This window comes from Papio anubis, chromosome 11, assembly GCF_008728515.1.
Source record: "Papio anubis isolate 15944 chromosome 11, Panubis1.0, whole genome shotgun sequence".
Lineage (NCBI taxonomy): Eukaryota > Metazoa > Chordata > Mammalia > Primates > Cercopithecidae > Papio > Papio anubis.
Window position 1 is genome coordinate 78,112,801 of NC_044986.1, and position 20,229 is coordinate 78,133,029.

The 20,229-nt window shown below is 36.9% G+C and overlaps 1 long non-coding RNA gene across 1 annotated transcript in view; it reads right to left on the bottom strand.

Moving 5' to 3' along the window:
- The window catches only part of LOC103887487, a 25,455-nt gene continuing 5,226 nt past the window's right edge, over window positions 1-20,229 (bottom strand). Inside the window, exons 2-5 of the long non-coding RNA XR_651601.3 lie at window positions 4,839-4,924; window positions 3,236-3,415; window positions 1,590-1,694; window positions 1-1,060 (exon numbers count right to left, since the gene is read on the bottom strand). This is a non-coding gene — a long non-coding RNA (uncharacterized LOC103887487). The remainder of the gene's footprint in view (window positions 1,061-1,589; window positions 1,695-3,235; window positions 3,416-4,838; window positions 4,925-20,229) is intronic.

The following is a 20,229-nucleotide window of genomic DNA, read 5'->3' on the forward strand; positions in this document are numbered from 1 at the left end:
CTGGTTTAGGAAAAGGTAAGGCAAACAGCAGAAACCAAGAGATTCATCTTAATTTCCCTGATAGAGTAACATTTAAGGAGGTTACAGGGCACGAAATAAACAACCCTGGAGGATCTTAAGAGGGGAACTATGGTTCCAAATATGAACAGCCAGGGTAAATTCTGTTATTGGAAAGATATTAGATATAAATTAAAGCACGTATTTAGAAATACAAGTTGGGATCTGAAGAGAATGTTCCCCCCGCCCCATTAAGACCGGCCTAGATGAGGAAAGGCATTTCCTAAGAGATATGGCAAAGAGGACCCTGGCATGATTCTTCTCAGTTAATAGGTTTTGATGTAAGCGCATTGCTCATATCTAGCATTTGAAGCAACATTGGTTAGTAAATTAAAGAGTGGAGCCTATATAAACATGGAGAAAATTAACATGGCATGTTCCTGAAACAAGCTCTTGGCTAGAATTTAAAATATTGTTTATCATTCTCCATTTTATGCAAAAGAAGATGATTCATTGTTAGAGTAAATATTTCTGAGTTATTTAGGTAAATGTATAGCTGTGAGTGCAACAACTAGTGAATACAAGATTCCAGGGATAAAACTGTCTCAAATAGGGAGGGTTATTTCCTCAATGCAACCTGAGTTAACTAAGTCATGTGGAAGAAGGAAAAAAATCTTCGTCAATAAGAGCCCAGGTGGCAGCTAGATAAACAGTGCTTAGTGTCAAATGTAGAAGGCACTTTATAAATTTGTTTACTAGCTTATAGGTTTGTGAAGATAATGGTCACCACTTACCCCCAACTCTTAGCATAATACCCAAAACATGGCAAGTATTTAATAGACATCTCTTGGTTGAATAAATGAATAAATACATGATTATTTCAGAAAGAAATTTTTTTAAATGCAAATCAAGAATGGTTGTCGGAGGCTTAGAAAACTGAAAGGAGTCCAAGCTAAGAGATTGGTTCGGTACCGAGGTCATGAAGAGATACTGAATCTGGCAGCTCTCCCTTAAGATCAGGTACAATATATGTTGCTGGGTTGGTCATTCGCCTTTGAAGTTACTATACAGAAAAAATTAAAAATAGTTCTAGCCAGTGAAGGAGCATTGACTAAAATAATCAAATACAAACAACAGATCTATTTTTGCTTATTTTTTAAGACTATAGATTTAGCATTTGTATTTTGTAATGGTTTTCTAAATGATCCAATGTTAGACATTGTATCTTTGTAAGCCTACATTTTTTGACAGTGTATTCAATTAATAATACTGCCATCAATTTGTGAAATTTGTGTATATTTGAGGCAGTTCTGAAGTTTGCATTAAGATATTTAATTGAATAATGTGACTATAAGTATTACAAATGCTTCTGATAATCCTTTCTTTCTGTAACTGAGGGGAAAATGTATTTTACCAAGATGCTTTTAGAATAAACTTTACTTCCTCTTATGAAGAATTAATATTCATTAAGAAAAACTTGGAAATATAAAACAAAAATAATAATATGATAGAATACTGCATCACATCCTCTTGAACCATCACTGACTGTAGTCATAGCTACAAATGACAGTTCCACTTAGGCTCAGACTCACCTTCTGTTGTCAGCATTATCCTTCCAGCATCCCTGATGTATATTTTTTATTTCGGCCCCAGAACTTCTGTTTCAGGAATCAACTCAGCCCTTGTGTAACCATGGCCTGGAAGCAGAGGCAAGTTAATGTCCCTGCAGTCAACCATCAACCAAGGAAAGATGGGAGGCAGCAGATAAATGTTCCAATCTCCAGTCTTTCTGGAAGACAGTCTGAATACTTTTCAGGAGTTTCTAGTGGAATAGAGCACCTGTTGGCCACAGCAACAACACTATAGGCTTGTCTGCCATTTCCATCTCATTCTCCCCTTACTCTGTCTCCTGATTTCACCTCTTAAATAAGCTACCTGATTGCAAGTCCTTTTTCTTAGCCTGCACTTCAGGAGAACCCAGATTAAGACACATAATAACAAGAAATACAGCTATGGTTATGAAACGTAGACATAACCAACCCTGACATTTTGGATGGTATCCTTCCAATTTGACTTCTTTTTTCAAACTGTGCAAGATTATATATTTGGAAATAGTTTGAGTATTACCAAATTATGCACAGCAAATGATGAAAATTTCCTACCACATGTTCACCAACCACATTTCGAACTAACCCCTCTCCATAGCATTAAGTCCTATTAAAGTTTAATATAAATCCTTCTTATCTTATTATGCTCTTTTATACATATAAATATATAAATACATCTTTATAGCAGCATAATTTATAATCCTTTGGGTATATCCCCAGTAATGGGATGGCTGGGTCATATGGTACATCTAGTTCTAGATCCTTGAGGAATCGCCATACTGTTTTCCATAATGGTTGAACTAGTTTACAATCCCACCAACAGTGTAAAAGTGTTCCTATTTCTCCACATCCTCTCCAGCACCTCCCCATGATAGGCCCCGGTGTGTGATGTTCCCCTTCCTGAGTCCAAGTGATCTCGTTGTTCAGTTCCCACCTATGAGTGAGAACATGCGGTGTTTGGTTTTCTGTTCTTGTGATAGTTTGCTAAGAATGATGGTTTCCAGCTGCATCCATGTCCCTACAAAGGACGCAAACTCATCCTTTTTTATGGCTGCATAGTATTCCATGGTGTATATGTGCCACATTTTCTTAATCCAATGGGGAGGGGGGAGGGGGGAGGGATTGCATTGGGAGTTATACCTGATGTAAATGACGAGTTGATGGGTGCAACAGACTAACATGGCACAAGTATACATATGTAACAAACCTGCATGTTATGCACATGTACCCTACAACTTAAAGTATAATAATAATAAATAAATTTAAAAAAATATATATATATATATAAATACAAACACATGTTCTATCTTTCTTGGTTACTATTAAGAGCACTTACAACTACGTATTTTTCTATGTATCTTTGACCAGTTTTAATAAAATATAAAGAGTTATCATTTTTGTTATTTTATGAATAGTATATAATTGATCATCAATTACCTCTTAGACCCATGATATGTCTTTACTAATTGAGATTAAACAAATAAATCACTAATGGATGGCATACAATTTTATATTTCAGAAATGTTAAGTGAATCTAAAATCAACAACCTGTTTTTAAGTGTTCAGGATCTATATCAATCAGCAATTGTTGTGCAATAGACTCTCTCAAAACACAGACTGAGAACAATCACCTCAAGCATCTTTGGGTCAGCTGGGTACCAGCTGATCTTGGCTGAAATCAGTGGGCGGTGGGCAGGCTTGCTCTCTGCTTCAAGTTCTGGTGGCTGGGAGGGCCCTGCTTCCATGTATTGGACATCATTCTCTAGGGTTTGCCAATGGGAATATCGTTCTATTAGGTGTGCTGCTTTCACCTGAATACAAAACCAACCAAAATCTTACCTAGTGTAGAAGAAAATGCTGAATGACCAAAATATAATATCACTACTGTAACTGTGCCTCTCTCCGTCTATCATCAGTGTCAAGTTGTATGATGTCTCTATTATTAGGGAATAACTTTTCCCTACATACATATGCCCCTTTCCACTAATTTCAATTACAGAGGCTTTTAATTCAAGAAAGTTTTACATGTTGTTTTATAAAATGAGTATTATTTACTTTTTAGAAGAGAAAACACATAAGCAAAGTAAACAACGAGAAATGTTTTTCATGCCTGGTATCTAAAAACCCATAGCAGGGCTTCTCTGAAACACATACAAGTTTTGTAGGATGGAATTGTCTTACATAATTTATTACACAGCAACACAAAAAAGCCTGGGATCATCAAGATCCTATAACTTCCTCATGATGATGAGGTCTTCAATTCCTTTTTTATAGTTGTTTTTTCCCTGTGAAATCTAGATTATGATTCAGGCTGCATCATACTCTTGCTCCAATGGAAGAAGAGTTTGTAGTGATAGTTCCTATTTAAGCCAACTCTTTTTGTGACAATTTCATGGCTTCTCTCTTCTTCTTCTGACAAATGTGTTTAAAAGCAGCTACAGCTGTTACAACCCCAACAAGCTGCTCAGTGATTTTGAGCTGAGTGGGCAGCCCTTCCATACTAACTGCCATGTTTTGCCTGTGCTATATTTTCTATTTAGTGGTTATGTCTAAATACTGGGTATTCTCAAAACCATCACAAAATCATGGCTCAAAATGAGGAAAGTGAAAAATCAGTTACCTTATGCAATGCAATTATGAGGCTAACTACCCAGAGTTAAGCCAGACTTCACAAGTTAAGCAGTCCTCCATAAGACTGTCCTCACTTCGTACACCAGCTGCAAACTTGGGGACTCCTAGGCCACCCACACTTTTGAACAACTTGCTACAAATTTGGGGGTTCCTGCTACCTGCTCTGCTTCAACGATTCGCTTTAATACACTCAGAAAAGAACTGTGCTTAAAATCACAATTTTATTGTAGCAACAAAGGATACAAATCAAGTTAGCCAAAAAAAGCAATGCAGAGGGCAAGTTATGGGAAGCCCCTCAATGAAAAGCTTCTGTGTCCACCCTTCATGGAGCCAGGATGCATCATCCTCCTGGCACATTCATGTGTATTACCAACCAGGAACCTTGCCTGAGCTTAGTGTCGCAGCTTTTATTGGGAGTTCATTATGTAGACATGATGGATTGAATCACTAGCCTTGAGGTTGAACTCTTATCACCAGCCCTCCTCCCCTCCATGGAATTTGGGTTAATTTCAAGTGGCACAAAGCCCCAGTCCTCTAATCACATGGTTGGTCTTTCTAGCACAACTAAGTCCAATCCAAACCATCTTCTTAGCATAAACTCACCTGTCACCCAACTGGCCCACCATGAATAACAAAGACTTTCCTGTCACTCTGGAAATTCCCAAGGTCTAGAAGCTCCCTGCCAGGAACTGTGGAAAAAGACCATCCAAATGATTTAGTATATGATACCTTGGCATAATGATTGGGTATCTAAAATACACCTCTGTTATTTGATACCTAGAACAAAAAGAAGAGGAAGCAATAGAAGTAGAGAAGTGATGTTCTTTGTAAAGTCAGAGGAGCATATATAAACATACCTATTAATAATGGTCACATAAGACCCACACAATCTAGGGTTTTAACACAAGTGCAAATACATAATGATGAAAGGAAAACCCAACTTTTAAAGTTAAGCAATAAGAGTAAGAATATTTGAATGTGAAATCCAGATCTATCCTAGCTAATGTTACTTTTCAGCAAATCACTTAAACTCTGTGAATGAACTCAATTTCCTCACCTCTAAATCAGTAATAAAATATCTTCCAGGAATGTTATAAAGGATATAATTAATAAATACAAGTGAGATTCAGGTTAAAGGTAAATAGCTCACTAGAGGGGAATCTGATTGTATAACACAAATTTTTTATTTCACCAATTGTGAAGATTCAGCTCTATAATTGCAGTCACAGGACTTTTCTCCCTCCCTACTCCCATATCCACCTAATCGCACAACTCTGGCTATGAAGATGTGTTTAGGAACAGATAGAAGAAATTATATCCAACCAATAACGGACTTTGTAACCTAATAATTGCTGGACCAGTGGCACATACGATTGGTATAAATTTTTTGCAACACTGGTTTACCAAATCTGGTTTCTTTTATCTAATTGGCCAGAAACTTTGGACATTTTCTCTCCAGGAGATCCTTGAAATGTAACAAATGACAAAAAGACATTTTTCTATCATATTGATGGCAACAGGAGGATGGTATCTACTCTGAAATTCCATACACAGTTGATGCTTTCTTCTGCAATGGCGACAACCTTTAAGCAGCCTATTCTAACCAGCATCACAAATTCCTGCAGGTTGTTGAAGATCTTTATTTCATTTTGCTTTCAGTCCCTCTCAAGTTATGATTGATAAATGATCTGTAGATGGTTAATATGTTTTTCCACAGGTCTAGAGTTCTTGTGGCTAAGGAAATTAAACTTCCTCATCATCCTTATATGTGAAATTAAACAAATGTAGGTCCTGAACTGGACGCCAATATTTAACAGTCTTGAAACATGCTGACTTTGTCTTATACATAACTTCCCTTGTTATTCTCCAGGCTTCCCACTGGGATCATCAAATTATCAGCCAGCAACTAGCAGCCTAATTTCTTATAGGCAGCTTCTTTGTAAGGGATAAGCAAAATGCTTGAGAAGCAGCAGTTTTTGCAATTGTGAGAGGATTTCTCATATTATAGAAGGAACTGATATGAAGAAAGATTATGCGATAATATGTGTGATTATGTGATAATATGAAGCGCCCCCAGATATTGATTGCTATGTTCCAGGTACTTTAAGTATATTATGCAATTGAGGGGTTTTACGTGTCTTGCTTCATTTAGGATTCACATGGTTCCATAAGATCAGTGTTATTGTGGTTGAGGTCGAGAGCATTTAAGTAAATTGCTACAGGTGGTAAAGCCAGGAAATGGTAGAGCCCGTTTGTATACCATTCATGCCACAGTTCTTAAAGACTATACTATACTGCCTGTGTGGGGAAATACATTTCACATTAAATCACATGGACAAGGCCTAATGCATGTTGTCAAACAACAGAACTAAGATAAAATCCTGAAACTTACAGGGATGGTTAATCAATCTTAATTTAGGGGAAGTCTGATTAGTCAGACTGTTCTTGGATCGGGCTGCCTATGAGTTGATGAGCTGCCTGCTATTGATGGAGTTCAAGAAGATGGGAGATAAGCACTTTGTGGAGTGTAGTCAGGGGAACATAGCATCCTATGGACCTGAGAAAGATCCTTTCTGTGTTCAGAGAACATTTATTAATCATCAAATGTCCAAGCCCTTTATATCTATTTCCAGTCCTTCAGTTAGTCTATCCTGATTCTTTCCTACTTATATAATTATTTTCAATTTTCCATTCTCTGTCGAGTGCTCTATAAGGAAATAACTTGATCAACTTAGCTCCCAGAGCAGAGATAACAGAAGCAAAATCTTCTTCAAGAATTCCTGGAAAAATGGTGTTGTGAAGAGAGTTTAGTCGTAGCCTCCTAAATGGCCAGTCCTTGGCTATCAGCTCAGTAAAAAACAAATCCTCCTTTGTGTCCTTAGAGAATCATAATCGTATCAAGTTATAATATTCACATGAATCTGTTTGTTTTCTCTATGACTCCCTGGGAGTTAAAAGAGAGACCCAATAGCTTTAATTTAAAAAAAAAATCCTTAAAATTACTGTACTCAGTAATATGTTTGAGAGCATTTTACAAATATACACAGATATAGAAACTTCCAGAAGCCTAGATTAAAGAAAATAACACCAAGACAAAATGATTAATATGCAAAAAACACTAACTTTGATGCAGAAAAGAGGTGACAAAAAATATAAAAATATTTCTGTTGTTTAACTTTAGATATTTGACAGAGAATTTCATCATTAGCTAGACCTAGTTAAATTTTTAAAAATCAAACTCGATTGTTTTCAAAATATAAAATTCAAATGACTTCACATCTCAGTTATATTTCAATGATGGCTGCGATCACGAGCACACACATCAAGGGCTCCCTACCCAGGTCCTTTCAAGTCATGCAATACACTGACAGCTGTGTAGTCAAGCATCTACTAAAGCTAGTTCTGTTCTTCATGTATCCCTCTTTAGACTTAGCCCTGGGCTCCATTCTTTATTTTCAGTATCCTCTGCCTCTCATTCATGAGAATCGTGTGAAGAGTTAATACTGGGCAAAACTTCTTACCAAAATCCAGACTTTTTTTAGCATTTGGAGGCTCCCAGATTTTAGAGATGTTTCATAGTACACATACTATATATGATATCACAGTACCAATAGTGCCTTGAGTAACAAATTCTTAATCAAACATATTAATAATTCTATGGAAAATTGTATAAATATTTACTCTAAGAGGGATAAAGACCATTAATACCTGCACATATCTTTGGACCCAGATTCCTACCAAATAAATCAATAAATACTTTGTTTTTTTGAGATTTGTGGATATCTAAATGGCAGAAACAGGATGATAGGCCAGTAGTGATTCTACAATGTGTCAGACATGTACTACATGCTGTGCATTCATCTGACTTTGCTTTGTTGTAATACCTAATGTAGTTGCTCTCAATATGCCAGTTCTGCATATCATAGAGCTCAGAGAGGTGAGGTTTCTCACCTAAGGTCACAGAGATGGCAGTCAATACCAGGGTGCTATAGTTTAGATATATCCCCCAGAGCTCATGTGTTAAAAACCTAATCCCCAATGCAGCATTATTAGAAAGTGAGGCCACTAAGAGGTGACTACGTAATGAGGGCAGATCCCTTCATGAATGGATTAATGCCATTATCGTTGGACTGAATCAGTTATCATGAGACTGGTGGTTTTATAAAAGGAAGTTCAGCCACCATTCTCTGTCTTGTGTGTTCACTTCCACCTTCCACACTTCCACCATGGCATAACCCTTGCCAGATGCTGGCACCATGTTTTGGGACTTTCCAGCCTCCAAAATCATGAGCTGAATAAATCTTTTTTTTTCTGTATAAATTATCCAGTCTATGATATTCTGTTGCAGCAGCAGAAAACAGGCTAATACAAGGGTTAATGCCCAAACCTCAGCTTGTATACACTTTATCACTAATGCTTAAGCATGTTCTCCCCAGCTTTGATTCCATTTCCTTTCCACGATGCTCCAAATTGTTATGTAGGATAATACTGTAACAAAAACTGAGGATGTGTGCAAAGTCCAGAGGATTATTATCTCCAGAGAATGATGCCATGGGATAGAGGAACAGGAAAGTGGGGAAGTAAGTAGGGAACTCCTATGTGCTGAATGATATGTGTTATATCACTTACTCTGCAAGTTTTATGGGGAGAGACACCCCCATCAATGCAAAATCTGACTTTCTATAGCAAATTGGTATATAAAGAGGTAGAGACAAAAATGAAGCCCATTTCATAGATGACTCTGACACAGAGCTTGGGGATCACTTGGTCAGTTGTGCTAAGTCCCAGTTCATGTTCTTAGACTTGCTGTCCTGCTTGAATTTATACTTCACAGCCTTTGTACCAATCACAAGCAATGCAAATATAGCAATCAGAAAGTGCAATGGAACTGATAATTTAAAAGGAGGTGCATTAAATTTAAAAAAAATAAGTTTATGTGCAGCTCAAAATCGGGCAAGGCATTTTCTTTCTACATATATACTTAAATTCACTCTAACAGCAAATATTTTGTCTAAGAACACTTTTAAGCAAAGGCCAACATCATTTATTTGTGACAAATATCCACAACAAGGAGAGAACTAGAGGGCCCCCATGGATGCAGACCAGAGACGAGGAAAGCACCACAGATTGAGTCCAGCTATGAGGACAGATAATTCCAAGAACAAAGGGAGGCATGGAGGCCTTATTGGCTGACCCTTACTTGGCTTGTCAATCTGATGTGATTTTAATCAGGAGGTCCTAGTTTAGTCGTTACAATGGTATCCAGGGTTCGATCCACTTCCTGATCTATGATGTGGGGCTGGCCCCAACTGGTACCTCATCTCATTCGCCATCTGGTTTGGAGCATCATTCTGGGATGTTCAGGCAAGTATCTGCTAGGCTGAGGCTGCCAGAGACTGGCATAGAATGTAATAAAATTCTTGCCTGATGTGTTTTTGTCAGTATTCGAGGAATTCAGTGTGCAGATGTAGAATCTAGCTCTGACAGTCTTCCTAAGTAATATTTGTGAGATAACCTTAAAAAGGGGGAGGTACAGTTTAAATTCAAACTTTTGCCCTTAAGTTACATGTTTAACTCATTTAACATATCCAGTTTCCCATTAGCATGGACAACAGCATGTAGAAAATAAGGAAAATCTTTCTTATCATAAGTCAGAAAAATTACCTATATGCCACACACTTTGTAACATATAACATAGTGGATATATGCATGAGTTTTAGCCCCAGACTGCTTTGAATTTAACACCATCCTCTGACATTTAGCAGATGTGTGAATGTGGGGGACTATTTTGCATCTCGAGTTTCTCATCTGTAAAATCTGGATAGTTGCATATCTGTCATCAAAATATTGGTCGCACAGTGCTTGGCACTATAATTCAATGTATGAAAGCTGGAATTAATTATAATAATTACATATAATTAATTATATATAAATTACATATATTTATATACACATATATAATCTATAAAATATATATAAATAATTACATATAATTTATAATTAATTATATATAAAGTATATATAAATTACATATAAATTATGTATAATTAATTATATAAAATATATATAAATAATTATATATAAATTATATATAAATAATTATATATGAAATATGTAAATAATTATATATAAATAATTATATCTAAATAATTATATATAAAATATATAAATAATTTTATATAAATAATATATAAATAATTATATATAAGTATATAAATAATTATATATAAGCTATATATAAAGAATTATATATAAGTTATACATAAATAATTGTATAAATAATATTAATTATATTATAATTATTAGGATTATTAAATCCAAAATTAGTGATAGTCAAAGGACACAGAAGAAAAGACTGATCTACCGATTATATGCAAAGGAAAACTTATCAGGCACTATTTAATAAGTAACCATCCAGAGAAACTGAGTTGACACCCCCAAGTCAAACAACATGATTCGAGGTAAGAAAGGACTGTCAGCCAGGTAGAGAGAAGATCATGATCTTACAGAAGTCTGAATCAATTGCAGTACCTTCTGGGCTTCCCAAGGCAGCTAACACATGTACTGAGCTATGAAGCCAATGACAAGGGCCACATAATGTGGCCTGTCATGCCAGTAGACAAGTGGGTGCGTCGTCAGTTTACTGCAGGGGAAACAACAAATTTTTCATATGTGAGATTCTGTGACAAAGACCTGGAGCTTTTTAAGGAGGCTTTTCCAGGAACTAACTTCTCTATAGTTTCCCAGAACAACTGGGTTTCTAATTTAGCCAAGTACAATTTAGATGAGTCTAAACATTGTCCATCTTCCTCCATCAGGGTTTAAACACAATATGAAAAAAACTGATCTCAAGTCTCACTACTGTACTATATTTGTGAGTTTGTGAAAATAGTGTTGAAATCACCAGATTTATGCAAAGATTCAGGAAAGCAAGATGATTAATATATGTCAGAATAAATCAGGTCAGTTTAAAAACCTCTCTTTTTAACAACAACAAAAAAATGAGAAAGTTAGTTTACAACCTTAAAAAGATTCAGAGTATTTTATCTACTAAAAGGAACAAACTGAGGTCAGAAATGATCATTTTGAAATTAAAAATATTTTCTATATAAAAAATATAATTGAGTGCTTATAGGCAAATGTACATCCACCTCACCCCTCAAATTCATATTTTAAACCTCAATGCCCAAGGGAGGTAAGGCCTTTAGGAGGTGATTAAGGGATTAAGAGTGGGACTAATGCCCCTACAAAAGAGGTACTAGTGCACTTATAAAAGAGACACCCAGAGAGGCTCCCTGCCTCTTCTGCCATGTGAAGACACAGCAAAAAAAAATGGCTGTCTACATACCAGGAAGCAAGACCTCATCAGACACTGATTCTGTCAGCACTTTAATCTAGGACTTCCTAGCCTCTAGAACTGTGAGTAATAAATTTCTGTTGTTTATAAGCCTCCCGGTTTGTTGTACTTTTGTTATTGCAGCCTAAACAAACTAAGACATTGAGTCAGCCACAAATATGTCATTTATAAATGTTCAGAATATGGCTTAGTCACTACCCTGAGAAAAGAACCAAGTGCTACATTTTTATTAGAACCAAATGCTACATTTCCTGAAAGGGATGCTATATTTTTGGTACTCTTAAAACAGAACTTTCTTTTCTGAAAGGACCACATTGGGATAAGCAGGCTCTTACACATTTTCCTCTTCAATAGGTCAAAAATTTTCTCCTGAAGGTGATATTGTAAAGTACAGGAAAATGACAGGCCCATTAAACATCTTTGGGTCAGGCACAGTGACTGACCCCTGTAATCCCAACACTTTGGGAGGCCAAGGCAGGTGGATCACTTGAGGTCAGTACTTCGAGACCAGCCTAGCCAACATAGTGAAACCCCATCTCTACCAAAAATACAAAAAAATAGCCGGGCATGATGGCGGGTACCTGTAATCCCCAGCTACTCAAGAGGCTGAGGCAGGAGAATCACTTGAACCTGGGGGGCAGATTGAAGTCAGCCGAGATCATGCCACTGCACTCTAGCCTGGGCGACAGAGTGAGACTCTGTCTCAAAAGAAACAAACAAACAAGCAAACGTCTTAGGGCCTCAGTTTATCCAGACTGAAGGCCTTTGAAATTATTTGGGATAAATCCTTGGTGAAAGAAATGTGCTTGGTAAATAAACATCCTTAAACATTAAATCCAGCTTGTCTTGGCCACAGCACACTTGGCTGAATGTTACATGGTAGATGTAAGTGAGGGATCCTCCTTTTTGCACCTTGAAGAAAAACTGCAGCCTTGGCTGAAGAAGTGACATTAGCCATAGCAGAGACCAAAACCAAGATCCAGCCAGGACGTACCATATACTTCAGGCCCCGCTAGCATTGAAATGATTTTGTGAATGTCCCCTGCACACTGTCCTAATGTCAGGTCGGGGTAACCATATAATTTGCTATTCAAACTGGGGCTATTTTGAAAGTGTAATGTGAAACATGGGGGAACTAGGACTGTCCCAATTATACCTAGACTTCCAAACACCCTAACTTATAGCAGAGTATTAGTAAATGATGAAAGATTTTTGCCCTCTGGGGCTGATGGAATTAACCTTTCTCAGCCTGAAAGGAGGAATCCTTTGAGGATAGCACCCTAGTCTTCAATGCAGATTCCAGGGCTGTGATAGCTCATTCTTCGTGAGCAACTTCAACCTGAAAGTAGCAAATTGCAGCCTGGGAAGTGAAACAGTGTACAGGGTAGAATAACTGGAGAAAGTAAAATGTCCTCGATAATCAGGCCATATGAAGGCTAATGGAGCATTGCTGAGCAGCCTCCATTCTGAGGTCAAACTTGGACCTCCTAGTGGGAAATAGACAAGGAGTTCCTGAAGAAGTTAGAGAAAAGCAAAAGGCCATATATTCCCCCTCAAACACCTCTCATGCTGGAAGCTGGAAGAAAAACAATACACAATAAAGGAACTCAAGAAAAATATTTGTGTGTGTGTATGTGTGTGTGTACATATGTGTATAGGGACTCGTGTGAGACATGGGTACAGATCTAGAATGAAAGATCTAAGAGAATAAAGTGATTCTAGAATTCAGAGGGAGAATTCCACAGTTTTGAAAGAGTGTTTATAAAGAAAAAGAGTAAGCTGGGCTTTGATGGAGGGACAGCAATTGGGGCGTTAAAGGCCATTCCATGTGTTAAACACAACAGAAGCAAGAAGGCCAAAGACTGACTTTGCGGAAGGTTGAATTTGATCCATACACAGAAAAAGCCACAGAGAGGTTCGAAAGGTCACTATGACAGGTGCTGTCACTTTTGGCTGGTACATCAGTCAAACAGACCCTTCCAGACTTCTCTGGCTCCATGATCTGTGTGTCGACACAGTGAGAAAGTATCATCTAAAGGTCTCACTTAAAACATTCTTTATTACAAAGTGGTAAACTGTTTACTATCTGATAAAAGGATTGGCTGGTAGTGTGAACAATCACTCTCATTAATAGACTATATTACCAAAGTAGAAGGACTCAAGACACACCAGAAATAGTAAAAGTACTTGGGATATAGTTTAACCAAATAAAGATTCATGTTCTTAGGCAGAGAAATTACATTTCAAGACATTTTTTGACAAGAAAAAAGGACCCCTGAGGTTGCAGAATTGCCTCTGCTTGCACTCCAATGTGTTGTGTCATGTCAATAATGATACTAGCCATACCTTCCCATCCCGTTGACTCCATTCCTCTTACCATGGGCAGAGTTTGGGGGGTAGTCTCCGGACCTAAGTCCAGCCAATCGGAGTCTTTCAGGACTTTTATTTCAAAACTACCAAGGAATACTTTTCGTCCCTCATTAGAGGTTCATAGTACTATAAGCTTATAAATTTAAATCTGCCATGAGACACCCACCCCAATTCCATGGAGAAAGCTTCTTTGTAGTAGGAAAAAGTGAGTTCAACATGAAAAGATAAGCAGAGATGAAAGATGGATAGAGAAAAGAAAAAAACCCTTTGTTCTTCCCCTTGAGATCCCATTTCCTTCCTTTTTGTCCTTAATTCTTTGAGCTATTCCAGCTGCTTTCCAAATTATGTGGGCTAATGCATCTCTTTTGTTCTTAACCTAACTTAATTTAGGTTTCAACCACTTACACATAAGTGCCTTGAAAAATACATAAATTTATTTCATGAGACTCTGGATTTAGAGAATGTCCAGACTCCAGTATGATCATTGAAAGGACATAGAAGATCTTCCAGGTTATCCGAAGGAACTTCTGGCTGGATACTTACAAACTAAAGAAGAGGATATGGACTGCCAGCTGCAGAATTGTGAAACTGTAGTTCCTTGCTGTTTTATATTCCCCATGGGGAACTGCAGAGCAGCTAGTAAGTGGAATAAACCGGACAGAAATCCAACCAGAGTCCAATATACTCCAGCACTACCAATTTCATCCCTGCGGCTGCTTCAGCTGCTCCTATCTCCAAAGAAAATTAAGGACCACACTGAAAGTCTGCCTTTCTCTATTCTTCATGTGTTCTAGGATGCAAAGGACTCCATATTTACAGAGATCTTAGCACAAATTGTGTTAATGGTTTTATTGGTGGAATAGTCAGAGAAGTGGATAAGGCTTCTCCTCTATAGTCTAGCTAGACCTTCTACCTACTCAGCAAGAATTAGCCTTTGATACTGTCTACAGGCTGTACAAAAAGCTTTCTTTGCACTCTGCTTTTCTTACCTAAAACAAAAGTTTATTTTTGATCTGCAGCCACAGTTATAGAAAGAAACAAGGAAGACCCTTTGTGATAGACTCCATAATCTCTCAATACCTCAAGTGCTTCTGAAATGGTAGTCTCCACTTGCATTATAGAACTTCAGACCCAGCTGGACTCATCTGGACTTTTTCTGGCCTCCTGACCAAGCCTTAGCAAGGCTATATTTACTGAAAATGATGCCACTCTGTATTACTGTGGAACTCTGGATGGTGGGATGAAGAAACTGATAGAATAAAGGTAATCAGCTGTTTTATCAAACAAGATTTGAGCAAGTAGACCTAAAGCAAATGTTAATGACAGATAGTGGCTGCTGCGATATCCATAGTTCTGAAAGCATTGTCATTGAGCTGTGCATGGGAGAAATATGTAGCTAATGCTGAACTTTGATTCTTAGCTTCACTTGGCTGGAAGTCATTGGTCCTGCCATCTCCTAAAGAACTTCTGTTTTGTCATGTTTTTGTTTTTGTTTTGAGACAGTTTCTCACTCTGTTACCCAGGTTGGAGTGTTTTGGCATGATCTCAGCTCACTGCAATCTCCACTTCCCAGGCTCAAGCAATTCTCCAGCCTCTGCCTCCCGAGTAGCTGGGACTACAAATGCAAGCAAGCCACCAACACCCAGCTAATTTTTGTATTTCTTTGTAAAGATGAGGTTTTGCCATGTTGCCCAGGCTAGTCTTGAACTCCTGAGCTCAAAGCAATATGCCCACCTCAGTCTCCCAAAGTGCTAGGATTATAGGCATGAGCCACTGCACCCAGCTTGCTTACTTCTGATTTCTGCTACTCTTGTTATCTAAGTCATTTGTCAAATTCCATCCTTTGGCCTATCATGCAGCTTGGAATTCTACCCAAAGACATTTGCAATGCATACATGCTTCAGATATGAAACCTGAGCTGATGTCACTACCACAGCAAGCCCAAATACATAATCTACCTGGTCCAGGCAAAGGATGCCTCCCCTATATCCAAAACAAGCTTAAAACTCTTTATCGAGACATCAAACCTACTTGAAGCAAAGTTACTTTCAGAACTCCATTTTTTTCTCTGGGGTCAACTGAGAATTTCATGTAGATGGAAGATAAGGTAACCCTCTTCTTTACATCCCAATCTCCTCTGACAACTCTGTGAGGACCATATACTTAGAACATTCAACTATTAGGATGACTGCAACTCTCGGTAATCAGGAAGGTTTGAAAAATGGCAAATAAAAATTGATCGTCTGAAATGGGGGAATGGAGAGATTCATTTTGACATGTGCAATGCCCCAGTTCTCTTGTGGGGCTTGATAAGGCATTTCCTGACGACCCCCTGGATGACCTGAATGACTGCACTGGGGCACTCTCTCTCAGCTCGACAGTCTCCCAAGACATCCTAAAGTAGGGTGCATGCTCGAGATGCCAAAGTGGAATTTCTAAACTCTCCTTTTTCTAATCAAATTGTCTATATGGCTCAGGTTCTAGAGACAAAACAAACAAACAAACAAACAAAAAACAACAATTCTGGACAAAGTTAACTAGTAATTTTCAATTTATTATCAGCGGTTCACTTTTATGCCTTCACAGGTCTGATAATGAGACTGAATTTTGTGTCAGGGTCTTAGAGACCATAAGTAGCAGCGAAAACAAAAGTTTTATCTCTACACCGACCTTGGCTTATCCAAACTCAGGCCAAAAATCCCCAAAATGAGACTCATGGCTATAGCACATCCAGAGGCAGCCATCTTATTACAGAAGATCTCTAGTTCTCAAAAATATATATTAAAGCCTCTTTCAGCTCTGGTTCTACACATAAAGAGCTTGAGAGTTGCCATTATAGTTTAATAACAAGTAAAAAGCCAAACTGACTAAAAAATCAAACTCTTCTTGGATCTGTAAAAGGAATGAGGACACAGGGCAAATAGCCACTCTCAAGACTGAAGAGACAAACAGGTAAATACAGGGAGTCACAGCTTACCAGAGCAGAGGCCCACAAGTGGAAACCACCACAGGAAGGGAAAGCTGAACTGTAATTGATGAATCTCAGTGCAGACAAACCTTAAAGTTAAAAACCCTAGAGGGATCCAGGCATAGACAGCCCCTGACAATATTGTGAAATACACCACCAGGAGCTTTACAGTGTTCTCACAGTAAACATCAGGGAACAGTCCTCTTGGGCTTCCAGCAGCAGAAGGAGAAAAGGAACCATTTCTAAATACGCCAAAGTATTTTTCCTTAACATACCCTGTGCTGTTGGGAAGAACCAGTTAACTAGAGCCTATCCTACCAGGGTATTATCAAAGCCTAATGGACCAGGGGATAGAAATATCAAATTCCAGTAACCTTTAGACTTCCGTGTGTGAGAAAGGAACTGCTCAACTCCAGCCCACTCTAGTAATTCTGTCCCACCTAAGGAAGTAGAAAAAAAAAAAAAAAAAAGCTGAGAAACACTCGTAAACTTCACAGTCCACACAGGCTTACTAAAACACTAGGACCTAATCCTCAAACTAGAGAATGTTTCCCCTCTCCCCACACCCTACCACCACATTACTAAAGGCCTATTTAGGGCAATTCCTTTTACCTGATATGTTACATCCAGCTATCAGGAAAAAAATTACAAGGCATATCAAAAGACAAAAAAATATAATTTAAAGAGACACAGAAAGCATCAGATCCAGACACTACAGGGATATTGGAATTATTAGACTGGATATGTAAAACAACTATGATTAATATACTAAAGTCACTAATGGATAAAGCAGACAGCATGCAAGAACAGATTAGCAATGCAAACAGAGAGATGGACATCCTGAGAAAGAACCAAAAAGAAATGCTAGAGATCAAAAACACTGTGACAGAAATAGAGAATGCCTTTGATGGGCTCATTAACAGACTGAACACAGCTGAGGAAGGAATTGCTGATCTTGAGGATATTTCAATACAAAACTCAAAAACTCACAAGCAAAGAGAACAAAGACAGACAGAAACAGGACAGAATATCCAAGGACTGAGCAGCAACTACAAAAGGTGAGACTTATATATAACAGGAATACCAGAAGGAGAAGAAAAAGAGAAAGAAACGAGAAATATTTGAAATATAGAATTCCATACCCTGCAAAATTATCCTTCACAAGTGAAAGAGCAATAAAGACTTTCTCAGAAAAACAAAAATTGAGGAAATTATTGCCAGTAGATCTGCTTTGTAAGAAATGTTAAAATAAGTTCTTTAGAGGAAAGGAAAATAATATAGGCCAGAAACTGAGATATACAGAAAGGAAAGAAGAACATCAAGAATGGAGTAAGTGATGACAAAATGAAACTTTTTCTTTTTCTTAATTTACCAAAGAGATAACATTTGTTTCAAACTAATAGCAACAATGTATTTGATTATGTATGCTTATGTACATAGCACATATACATATAACACACATGTTATATGCATGTTAATATATACATGTGTATGTATGTGTGTGTGTATATATATGCTTTTCATGTTTCATATAAGTGAGATTAATTAAAGCAATGATATAAAAGATTGGAAGGAAGAATTAGGATTTTAAAATTATTATTACTATATTCTTGCACTACCTGTGAAATCGCATAGTGTTATTTGAAAATGAATTTGGATTCATTGTAGATGTATATTGTAAACTCTAGGGCAATCACTAGAAAAGGAAAAAAGGAATATAACTGATGTGCTAACAAAGGAGAGAAAATGGAAACACATAGAATGCTAATTAAAACTACAAAAGGCCAAAAAGGATCAGAAGACAAAAAAGGGAGCAAAGAACAAGGACAACAAATAGAAAACAGTAGCAAGGATGGCAGACATTAATTCAGCTATATCAATAATCACTTTGAATGTCAGTGGTCTAAAAATGCAGTATTTAACAGACAGAGTTTGTCGGAATGAATTAACAAATAAGACCCACTTATGTTATCTACAAGAAACCCATTTGTATACAATTACATATAGATTAAAAGTAAATGAAAAAAATATATACAATGCTAACATTAATTAAAAGAAAGCAGGAATATCTATATTTCACACAGAGGAGACTTCAAAGCATGAAAAGTTATCAAGGATAAAGAAAGGCATTACATAATGATAAAGGGGTCAGTATTCCAGGAAGACATAATAATTATTAATATGTATGCACCTAACAACAGAGCATTAAACTTCATAAGGAAAAAAATCATAAAACTGTAAGAAGGAATAGATTAATCAACTATCAGAGACTTTAAGACCCTTACATCAGTAATAGACACATCCAGCAAGCAGAAGATCAGAAACAGCATAGTTGAACTCAACAGCATCATCAACCAACTAGATGTAATCAAATTCTATAGAATACTTTATCAAATAACAGCAGGAAACATATTTTTCTCAAATTTATATGGAACATTTACCAAAATAAGACCACATTCAGGGCCATAAAACACATCTTGACAAATGTAAAAAAGATAGAAATAATACAATGTCTGTTCTCAGATTACAGGGTAGTTAGACTAAAAATCAATCACAGAAAGATAATTGAAATATCTCAAAACAGGTGGCGATTAGACAATATACTTCTAAATAACATGTGGGTCAAAAAATAAATCTCAAATATTTAAAAATATTTTGAACTAAGTGAAAATGGGTATACAGCTTATCGAAATTTGTAGAATGCAGCAAGAACCATGCTTAGAGGAAAATTTATAGTATTAAATGCATATATTAGAAAAGAAGAAAGATCCAAAATCAACAATCCAGGATTCTACCTTAGGAAACTAAAATAATAAGAACAATTTAAATGCAAAGTAAGCAGAAGAAAAGGAATAATAAGAATGAGAACAGAAATCAATGAAATTGAAAATAGGAAATCAATAGAGAAAATTAACAAAATCAAAAGCCTATTCACTGAAATGATAAATAAAATTCATAAACCTCTATCCAGGCTAACTCAAGAGAGAGAGAGAGAGAGAGAGAGAACAGAATACAAGTTACCAATATCAGACATGCAAGAAGGGACATTACTACAGATCCTATGGACATAAAAAGCTAATAAAACACTATGAACAATTTTATGCTCACAAATTTTATAATCTAGATTAAAAGGACCAATGCCTTCAAAGACAATTTTTAAAAACTCACACAATACTCAACAGACAATCTAAGTAAGCCTATGTCTCTTAAAGGAATTGAATAAATAATTAATAATCTTTACAACAGAAAGAACCACACTGGAAGTGGCTCACTGGTGAAGTCTACCAAACATTTATGAA